A 9,192-nucleotide genomic window follows, 5' to 3' on the forward strand; every position below is an offset into this window, starting at 1 on the left:
TGACCTTGAACTTAGGAATCTGCCTGTCTTTGTATCTTTCTGACAAGCTGGCTTATAGTGTAGCTGCCTTTGTTCTTTTAGGTCCAGGAAGCTCCTTCTATAATTCATATTGCATCTTTACAGTTTACATAGTTGAGAAATCATATATTTTTTAATTCATGTTTTTAGAGTTTTTTCCTACAGCCTTAGGGGCTGACCCGAAGGTCTCAGAATTTACTATTTTTGCTAAGGACATAGACACACTCTTGCCTCCAGATTCATGCTATCTCTGATTGTCATGGAGCATGGAGTCATTAACCTTGACAGGGAGAATAATTCCTGATACAGGAACATAAATTTGTGTGTGTGTGTGTGTGTGTGTGTGTGTGTGTGTGTATTACAAACAAGCCCCACTGGCTCTGTTCCAGGGGCAGGAAATGGTCACATTGTCCCTTCTACATGGCCAAGCACAACTCGCCAGTTTTCATTTGGATTTTTAATCTGGAACGAACTACAATCCAGAAGTGGAAGGCACACCCGTGAGCCAGATCTTGAGGCTGGAAGACATAGGCTTTTGATTCAGAGCTTGAGGCATGGTGGCTGTGAAAAACTTAGGCTCAGGCATGGTGGTGGCACACATCTTTATTCCCAGGAGACAGAAGCAAGCAGATCTCTGAGTTCAAGGCCAACCTGTGACAGAGCAAGTTTCAAGTAGAGAAAACCTTAGTTCCAGGAATGATGGTACATGCTTTTAATCCCAGAATTCAGGAGACAGTGGTATGCAGATCTCTGAGTTCAACGTCAGTCTACAGAGCAAGTCCCAGGAAAACCAAACTTAGGCAGTGAAAGAGTTGGAAAACAGAAACCTGCCGGTGATGTAATAGAACAAGAGGGGCATGTTCGATCCGCAGCAATCAGGAAAATCTGGCAGCTTCAGCCATGTGGCTCTGGCTTTAAAGTCAAGAATAGAAGGGACTACTGGAACAATTGGTACTAGTTAGCTGGAGCTAAGAAATTAGCGATGTTTAAGAAGAGACCAGCATCACAGAGGTGAAATCTTCTGAGATGTGTTTTCTAAGACCACAAAGAAGCTCTGTTTCAGAAATAACCAATGTTGTACTTCGAGCTGCAGCTGGACTTGGTAACATGTCGAGTTACCCAAGTGGTACTAGTTATGAAGGCATAAAGGGGACATAGACAGCAGCTGAGTCTTGGCACTGTGAGATCCCAGGAAAGGCCATTGGTGAAAGTGTAGCCTCAGTTAGAGTTCACAGTCCAGGACTGAAGTTGAGGCTTGGCATCATGAATGGAATCTCTTAATGAAGCCCAGTTGCAGTAGAAAATCCCAGTGTACCAGAGATGCCAGGGCCAATGGGTTGACCACCACAAACAGAAGCAGCAATGGAGGGGCATCAGTCAGAGCTTAGAGTGCTACAGAGGGCAGAGCTAGAGAAGTAACCCAAGCGCTTTGGAGGAGCCCAGAAGATGATGTGCAGATCCCAGACATTGAAAGTAGCTGTGAAGTTGAAGTTGCCTTGGAGACCCCAAGATGTTAGAGATGCCAGAGCTGTGGGATCCCTGTCTAGGAAAGCTGCTAACAGGGAGTAGAAACAGCCCAAGAGAAGTAAGTTTGCTGTAGTCATCAAAACTGAAGGGAGTTGGATATCAGAAATGGAGATGCAGAGTTTGCTCAGATGGTTGTGATCTTGCTTTGGTCCAGTAATTCCTCACTGTGATGTTTTGGAATGGTAATGTATATCTCGTGTCATGATATATTGGAAGTATGTGATCTGCTTTTTTATTTAGATTTTATAGGGGATTATAGTTAAGAGATTGAATATCAGAAGAGACTTGTTGATACTATGATTGACTATTGGGACTTTTGAAATTAGACTAAATGTAGTTTGCATTATGCTATGGCTAGGTATAACTTCCATAGCCTGTGGGACGCAGGGAGTGGAATGTAGTGATTTGAATATACTCGGCCCATGGGAACTAGCATTATGAGGAGGTATGGCCTAATAATTGGGGGAGTGTTGGAGGAAGTATGTCACTGTGGAAGTGGGCTTTGAGAGCTTCTTCCTGGCTGCCTGTGGAAGACAGTGTTTCCTTCTTGCTACCTTTGGATCAAGATGTAGAACTCTCAGCTCCTTCTCCAGCACCGTGTCTGCCTGGACGCTGCCATGCTTCCTGCCATGATGATAATGATCTGAACCTCTGAACCTGTGAGCCAGCCCCAATGAAATATTGTCCTTTATGATACTTACCTCGGTCACGGTGTTTCTTCACAGCAAATAAAACTCTAACTAAGACGCACACATGCACACGAACACACACACACACACACACACACACACACACACACACACACACACACACATCTGACTCACAGGCTGCAGTCCAGCTAACCCAACAATGGCCAACTGTGAATGGGAAGTCCCAGAATCTAGTAGTGGCTCAGTCCACAAGGCCAGGTACGTCTGCTGGTCTTCTGTATATGCTACCATTCTGAAGAAGGATGTTCCAATGGCAGTGAAGGAATGGATATGTGAGCCAGGCAAGGCAAAGCGGGCAAAAAGCAAAAACCTTCCTTCTTCCATGCCTTTCTATTGGCTTCCAGCAGAAGGTGTGGCCCAGATTAAAAATGTCTCCCCACCTCAGGTCCAGATCAAAAACCTGTGTCTTTCCATCTCAAAAATCTGAATCAGAGGCTTCTCTTCCTACCTCAAAGGTCTGGACTAGAAGTAGTCTCTCTCACCTACTTCCAACAAAGAAAAAAAATTTCTCAGTCTCTCATAGGTGTACCCTCCATTTTTCTGGATTACAGTTCTGTGGTGGTTTGAACATGCTTGGCCCAGAAAGTGACAGTGTTAGGAAGTTGGTGTGGCCTTGTTGGAGGAAGTGTATCATTGTGGTGTGAGCTTTAAGACCCTTCTCCTGTCTGCCTTCGGAACAAGATGCAGAACTATCAGCACCAAAGTCTTTCATATTCCCACCGTGATGGCCCATTAATTCCCACTTAAAGTGCTCCATTGCATTCCAAATCCAAAGCCCCCAAATCCAAATTCTTCCAAATAAAAGCATGGTCAGACCTACCACGCAATACCCTAGTCCCTGGTACCATCTTCTGTCTTAGGGTTTTATTGCTGTGAAGAGACATTATAACCATGGAATTTAATTGGGGCTGGCTTATAGTTCAGAGTTTCAGTACATTGTCATCATGGTGGGAAGCATGGCATCACACAAGTAGACTTGGGGCTGGAGAGCCAAAAGTTCTACATCTTGGTCTGAAGATAGCCAGGAAGAAGGTGTCTTCCGTACTGGGCAGAGCATGAGCCTAGGAGGCGGTGACGTGTGACACACCTCCTCCAATAAGGCCATATCTCTTCATAGTGGCACTTCCGATGGCCAAGCATTCAAACCATCATATAGTCTAATTCTCTGGAAGAGTAATGCCTAATTACACACTTCCTTTTCTGAGTTGCCGTGGTGATGGTATCTTCTCACAGCAACAGAAAAGCAACCAAGACAAGCCCTAACTGACAAAAGACACTGGGACCCCTAGAACTTGGCAAGCTTTACTTCTGGACTTTTTAACTCAGGGTGAGATGGTTGGCCCGTCTCTTGACTCCTCGACTTTTGACTCTGAGAGCAGAGACTCATGTGTAAACACAGACCCTGGCAGTCACAGACTGGCCTTTTCATTGCTTCCGTCCGTCCCCTTTTGAGAGTTATCAAGAGTTGTGTAAAGAAAGGGAACGGCCTCAGCTGCACTCAGACTTGTAGGAAACAGTCCAGAGCTGAGCAGCCAAAGGAGGAAAGATTCCTACAAGCAAGCGAGATAGCTCGGAGTTTGGCTGATCCACAAATTAGCTATGTGCCCTTCAAGAAGCTAGTGGGCATCTCTGAGCCTTGTGCTGTGGGAATGGCGGCTTCTGCACCTCTCATGTCTGCTTGAAGGGTTAAAGGTATGCAAAGGTCCCCAGGGGCAAGCTGCTTCCTGGGAGGCTACATGTGAGCATCCAGACAGCAGTGGAAAGCATCTGGGAACCTGAGGTGTTTATGTCCCAGTCCTCAGGCATGGCCTCTGTCATTCCTCTTTCAGTCTAAGCTCGCCAGGCATGTGCAGACAGACGTTTCTCGGTGCAGGAGATTCTCTATAAACAGTTTACATCCTTGGGCTGCTTTCCAGGAGGGGCCTAGCAGAGGCTCTGAGCAAGGAGCTGTTATCCCATTCCCCGAGCTAGGATGGACTCAGAGAGGAGGGGTACACAGCAACCTAAGACAGGTCTTAGGCTTGCTGCCTTTCTTACAGGCCCCCATATCACAGCTCTCACGGGGTGGAGACTGAAAGAAAAGGCTGTCCTGACTCCTCACAGAAAGGGTTCCAAAGGCAGAGGTTTCCAGAAACACCTCTGGGGCTCTACTCAGCCCTACTCCCCCTCCCGCTGCTCTCCCCTCCCATTTGTCTCCCCTTTCCTGTTCTCATTCCAATGTTGATAGAGTCCCCTGCCCCATTATCCTGGTTCCAGTCATTCCACGCAGAATGCTGGTTTCCCCCAACCACTAAGATCTAATAATAATTTTGAAGCAGAAGGCTTCCAGGCTCAGCTCACACATTTCTGACTAGATGATTCAACAGGTATACAGTGATTGCCTATAATGTCATGGGCAGTGTCCCAGATGCTGGGGACACATAAATCTAATATCTCTCTGTCTCTGTCTCTCTTTCTCTCTGTCTCTGTCTCTGTCTCTCTCTCTCTGTGTGACCATATATATTGTCAAAAATGTTTTTTTCCAAATACACCAACAACTGTACCACCTTTATTCTAAAGTTTTAAAAACAAGCCACATTCCCTTTGCTTATTATGTGTGGCACAACTTTACGTGTAATACTTGGGCAACCTGATTGAGGGCATTCTGGGCGGTGTCCCCTGTGTGTGCGAATGGGGAGACAGGACTGGCTCAGTCTGAGACACCTTCTGTGGGGGAGGGGGGAGTTCAGGGGCTGCGATGCTGGCTGGTGGCCTGAAGGAGTTCACACGCGGGCTGGCTCCCATCACCCTCCAATGCCTTGGAAGTAACCTGGATTTATATTACCCATAAACACCACCGTGGCATCCTTCTGCCTCCAGGATCCCCGTCTGTGCAATAAATTCCGTAGAGCACTGAATAAACAAAGGGAAAAAGAAAGAAATAAACTTAAGATTGTGAAATGAGAAGCCGGAGGGCTGTGTGTGTGTGTGTGTGTGTGTGTGTGTGTGTGTGTATGTGTGAGAGAATACAGTCCAGCACAGGGATATAGGCAGTGAACCCTTTGCCCCTTAGTTACGGGCAGCAAGTCTGTTTTAGTGAGTTAAAAGACTCAGTTATAAGCTCTTGCTTCCCATTCCCTCCCATTACCGGGCCCAGGTTTCTTCGTTTGAAGGCGCTCAAGAATCAGCAGTCTGAATACTCAAGTTCAGTCTCCAAGAGACGCCTTCTCAGGCGCCCGCCGCAGTAACCCAGAAGCCCGGGGCATTCCTCACAGTTTTCTTATCTGTGTGGTAAAAGCAGGATGCAGCCTAATTGGCTGCTGGTTCTCTCTGGTAAACGCGGGAGGTTTCTGTTTTAAGAAGTAAAGTCAGTTCTCAGCGGTTGATTCACTGCCCCACGGGGAGACTGCTGAGCAGAGGCTTCCTCTCCGTAGAGATTTGCATACAGCATCCACTTCCTGCTCGAGAGCCTGCTCCACCACTTACCTGGACCTGGAGAGGGCGAGGGAGGTCTGAGCGGCCCGAGGTGGATCCCGGAGAGCAGAGCCCGCGACCACCCCCTGGGCCCGTCTGTCGGTGGCGATCTTAGGTAAGCGAGCTCATTGGTCCCTGCCTGCTCTGACCTCTTTAACCACTGACCGGCTTTCCAGTCCACTGCCTTCCCGGTCGCCAGATCTCACTTCCCTCCGCCCTCATGTCCCCATGTCCCCACCTTTACCTTGTTCATCTGGAGGGCAGTTTGAGCTGGGACAGACTGAGTTCCTGCAAGAATGTGGCGCCTCTTTAGGGTTTCTCTCGGGCAGGCCGCGGGGCTGCTTAATTAACTCTTTAAGGGGAGGGACACACCGCCACAAAACTGCTTGGAGTTTTCAGTACTCATAGTTAGCTGTCAAGAAATCCAGGTACGTAGTGAGTTCAAGGCCAGCCTGGGTGACGTAGCGAGAACCTGTCTTTAAAACGAATCAAAACTGTTTCTCAAAGGAAGGAGCCATGATAGAAAGGATTAAGTACTTGGCTTTCAGCCCAAGACACTGGCAGGAAGGCCAACTCCCAGTTTTTCCCTATTTTATGCTGGGAGAAAATACCAACAGCACATTCTCGGGTTAGAAAGTACTCGACGCCCCCACCCTCACACCCCGGCAGGCCTCCATTCCCCTTAGCCAGTCATTTGCTGGGTCTGGATGTTGCTGGGAATGCCAGGAGAGAAACACTGGATCTTAGAAGCCGCCGCCTTCTCTGCGACTTCCTAGTTCACAGTGGCCTCTTAGACACACACACAGACTTTTTTTTTTTAAAAGGGAGTCAGTGGAAAGAAACCAAATTAATAATTGAAGAAGAGGACAGAAAACTTGCCGTCCAAGTTCTCCCTCCACTTTGCGTGGGTCCATCTCTTGAGCAATTCTCGCTGGCTCCCAGAAGCCTGGATTTCTTCATCTGCAGAGCGTGTGTGTGTATGTGTGTACACGCATGTGGGCGCCCAGGCACTAACATGCTTATGTCTAAATTCCTTTCTAAGGAAACAAGGCCAGGGCAGTCCCAGAAGGGTACCATGATGGGTGGTCTCTAAAGCATGTTTTATTTGCTGATTATTACACATATAAAATTTACCTCTGCTACTAGTGCATTAGGAAGGCTTTGCTTCTTATATTTTCCAGCCCCCAGAACTTGACATGTCATCAAACGCTGTAGAGGCACTCAATCTTACACGTAAACTTAAAAAAAAAAATGTTTTTCAATTTCCCTCATCTGCTTTCCGGGCCAAAGGTAAAGCAGCTGTCAGGGCAGGCAGCCTGTGGCAGGGGTGTAGGGGGGGGGAGTGGGGGGGGGAGTGATGGGGGTGGGGTGGGCGTGGGGTATCAGACCAGCTCTGCAGGAGAGCTGCCTAGAATCCAGCCATCATTTCTGGCTTTAACCACATAGGGGGAAATGGGATTTCTTGAATTTAGCTCATGTCCCATGTGTTTGCTGAGAGGCAAGGCAGGCTCCAGAGCTGGCAGATAATCCCGTGGCAGAGGCCAGGAGCTGGATCAGAAGGCACTCCAGGCCACAAACAGTCCGTGTGTGGGCCTTTAATGGGAGGGGAAAGGGAACAGAAACCCATCAGCCCCATGTAAGGCTGACGACTGATTGGAGTCATTACTGGCTGGCAGACGCACTGGATCCTTAACCTCTTCCAAACCACTGCTTTAAGGAACATTATTATTGTTTCTTTTGAGCAATTCCTGACAGTCAGTACAGTTCCAGCAGGTTCTGGCTGAGGGGACTGGTTTGGAACTTTGGGTATTGTTAAACTCTCTGTAGGGTGTCCATGAGGTCTGTACCAGACACCACTATGTATTCCGGAATAAGGGCACCAGACTCCCAACACATTTGCTTGTGGCGACTTCTTGCTTCTTATTTCAAATCCCAGAGTGTTACCATCTGAAACCGGGGTAGCAGCTGTATTTCTGTCAGACCCTCTTTGATGGTAGACGGTCCACTACAGCCACTCTTAATCTGGTGTTCTTCCAAGTCATTCCACACAGGACAAGTGTGAGGAGGTGGGTGATGCAGCCATTCTGACGTGTTCACTTCGTGGGGCCGCCTTGAGCAGGGCGAGGGGCCAGACAACGTGGCAGGACCCAGGGGGGTGGGGTGGGGTATGTTCCTAGCCTAGCGATTCTCAGAGAGCCCAAAGACACACAGTGTTCAAGCCTGTACCTCCCTGGATGAAGGGTTAGTGACTTTCAGACACACTGAAAATTAAAGAGGAGAAAGTCCTAGGTAGATTACGGTGGCGGAGTTTGTCTAAAGGAAATCAATGTCTTACACATTGCAGAGTGGAAATCTCAGATAGATCCTGAATTCAAATCATTTTCTGCAGCAGGCGATTTTAGATTAGTTCACGTCCATATGAACTACAGGCAGCTGCTGTAGGAATGAGCACAGGTGGAGGTGTGGCCAACTTCCAGGTCCTTCCATAGCCAATTAAATGGCCCTTAAACCTGGATCCTATTTCTTTATCAAAGTAATCCAACTGGCCTTCCCCAAGAAGCATCTGATGGCTGGAATCTAGAAGCTGTCCTCCAGGCTTCTCCTGTTTTAGTTCCGGAAACACAGCTCCCTCCCTCCCATCCCACATTCCTTGTCTCCGGCCCAGCATGCCTCCTAGAGCCCACTTGGCTCCTCCAAACTTGGCGCTCTGCTCTGCTCACTCTTCTTGTATACAGGTGTGCACACAGGCCTTCTCAGGGACCATCGGCTTTAAAGCAGCCATGGAAGGGTGGCCTTTCGTCCATGTGTCAGTCCTTAGCTTGCTGCCACTTTGGCTCGGTTCCCTGATGGCACTGCTGAAAGCAAGATGTTTGGGTAGGTGGGAGACCCTCACGCAGCCTGTTCCCCTTTAACACCCGGCAGACCCAGTCCGAATGGGGTCTTGGCAACTCCCTGAGCGATGAAGGAAACCTGGCTCCTTTGCCGCATTGGAATCCTGTGCCCAGCCCTCTCTGCCACTCCTCTCCGCTCTCATGCTCATCTCTGAACTTTTTCTATCCTGAGTCATCTGCCTAGTCATCCTGGCCCCTGGCCCACTCTGCGCATGCGTGCCTCGCCCCAGACCCTTCCTGTACCTGTAACCCGCCTAGATTACAAGGTCTTCTTCCCTCCCATAGCCCTACGGATTCCCAGGCCTTTTCCTCTCCTCCATACCCTTCCTGTCCCTTCCACTTCACTCTGTGGCCTGAGCTGAATTAGGTACACTAGAAAGAGCGCCTTATGTGAAGCAAGCACACAGACAGACAGACAGACAGACAGACAGACAGACAGACAGTGGCAACAAAAACTCCTGACCCAGCTTGAGGTTGTTTCTCTAAATGTTTTTATTACCAGCTCTCAGTGTGGTAGGCGGTCTGATCCCAGAAGTCTCCCTTCCCCCTTTCAAGTTCAGCACGAAGTCCCAAGTCCACTTTACAGAGCAGAG

At 48.5% G+C, this 9,192-nt stretch overlaps 1 protein-coding gene and 1 long non-coding RNA gene across 12 annotated transcripts in view; one reads left to right on the plus strand and one right to left on the minus strand.

Moving 5' to 3' along the window:
* Window positions 1–457: 457 nt before the first annotated feature.
* Window positions 458–6,720, minus strand: LOC108349084 (uncharacterized). Of its 5 annotated transcripts, none has more exons than XR_015645901.1 (4): window positions 6,588–6,720; window positions 5,953–6,120; window positions 5,383–5,518; window positions 4,959–5,147 (listed from the first exon to the last, which is right to left on the minus strand). It is a non-coding gene; the product is annotated as an uncharacterized LOC108349084 (long non-coding RNA). The 5 variants fall into 5 exon arrangements; XR_015645902.1 differs by having other exon boundaries at window positions 5,947–6,120; XR_015645898.1 differs by lacking the exon at window positions 6,588–6,720 and having other exon boundaries at window positions 5,953–6,235.
* The window catches only part of Traf3ip2 (Traf3 interacting protein 2), a 43,067-nt gene continuing 39,573 nt past the window's right edge, over window positions 5,699–9,192 (plus strand). For 5 of the 7 annotated variants that reach the window (XR_015644891.1, XR_015644890.1, XR_015644888.1 and 2 more), the window contains exon 1: window positions 5,699–5,823. The gene's annotated coding sequence lies outside the window, so the exon portion shown is untranslated. 7 annotated transcript variants of the gene reach the window in all.

Source organism: Rattus norvegicus, chromosome 20 (assembly GCF_021556685.1).
Source record: "Rattus norvegicus strain SHRSP/BbbUtx chromosome 20, alternate assembly SHRSP_T2T, whole genome shotgun sequence".
In the NCBI taxonomy this organism is placed as follows: Eukaryota; Metazoa; Chordata; class Mammalia; order Rodentia; family Muridae; genus Rattus; species Rattus norvegicus.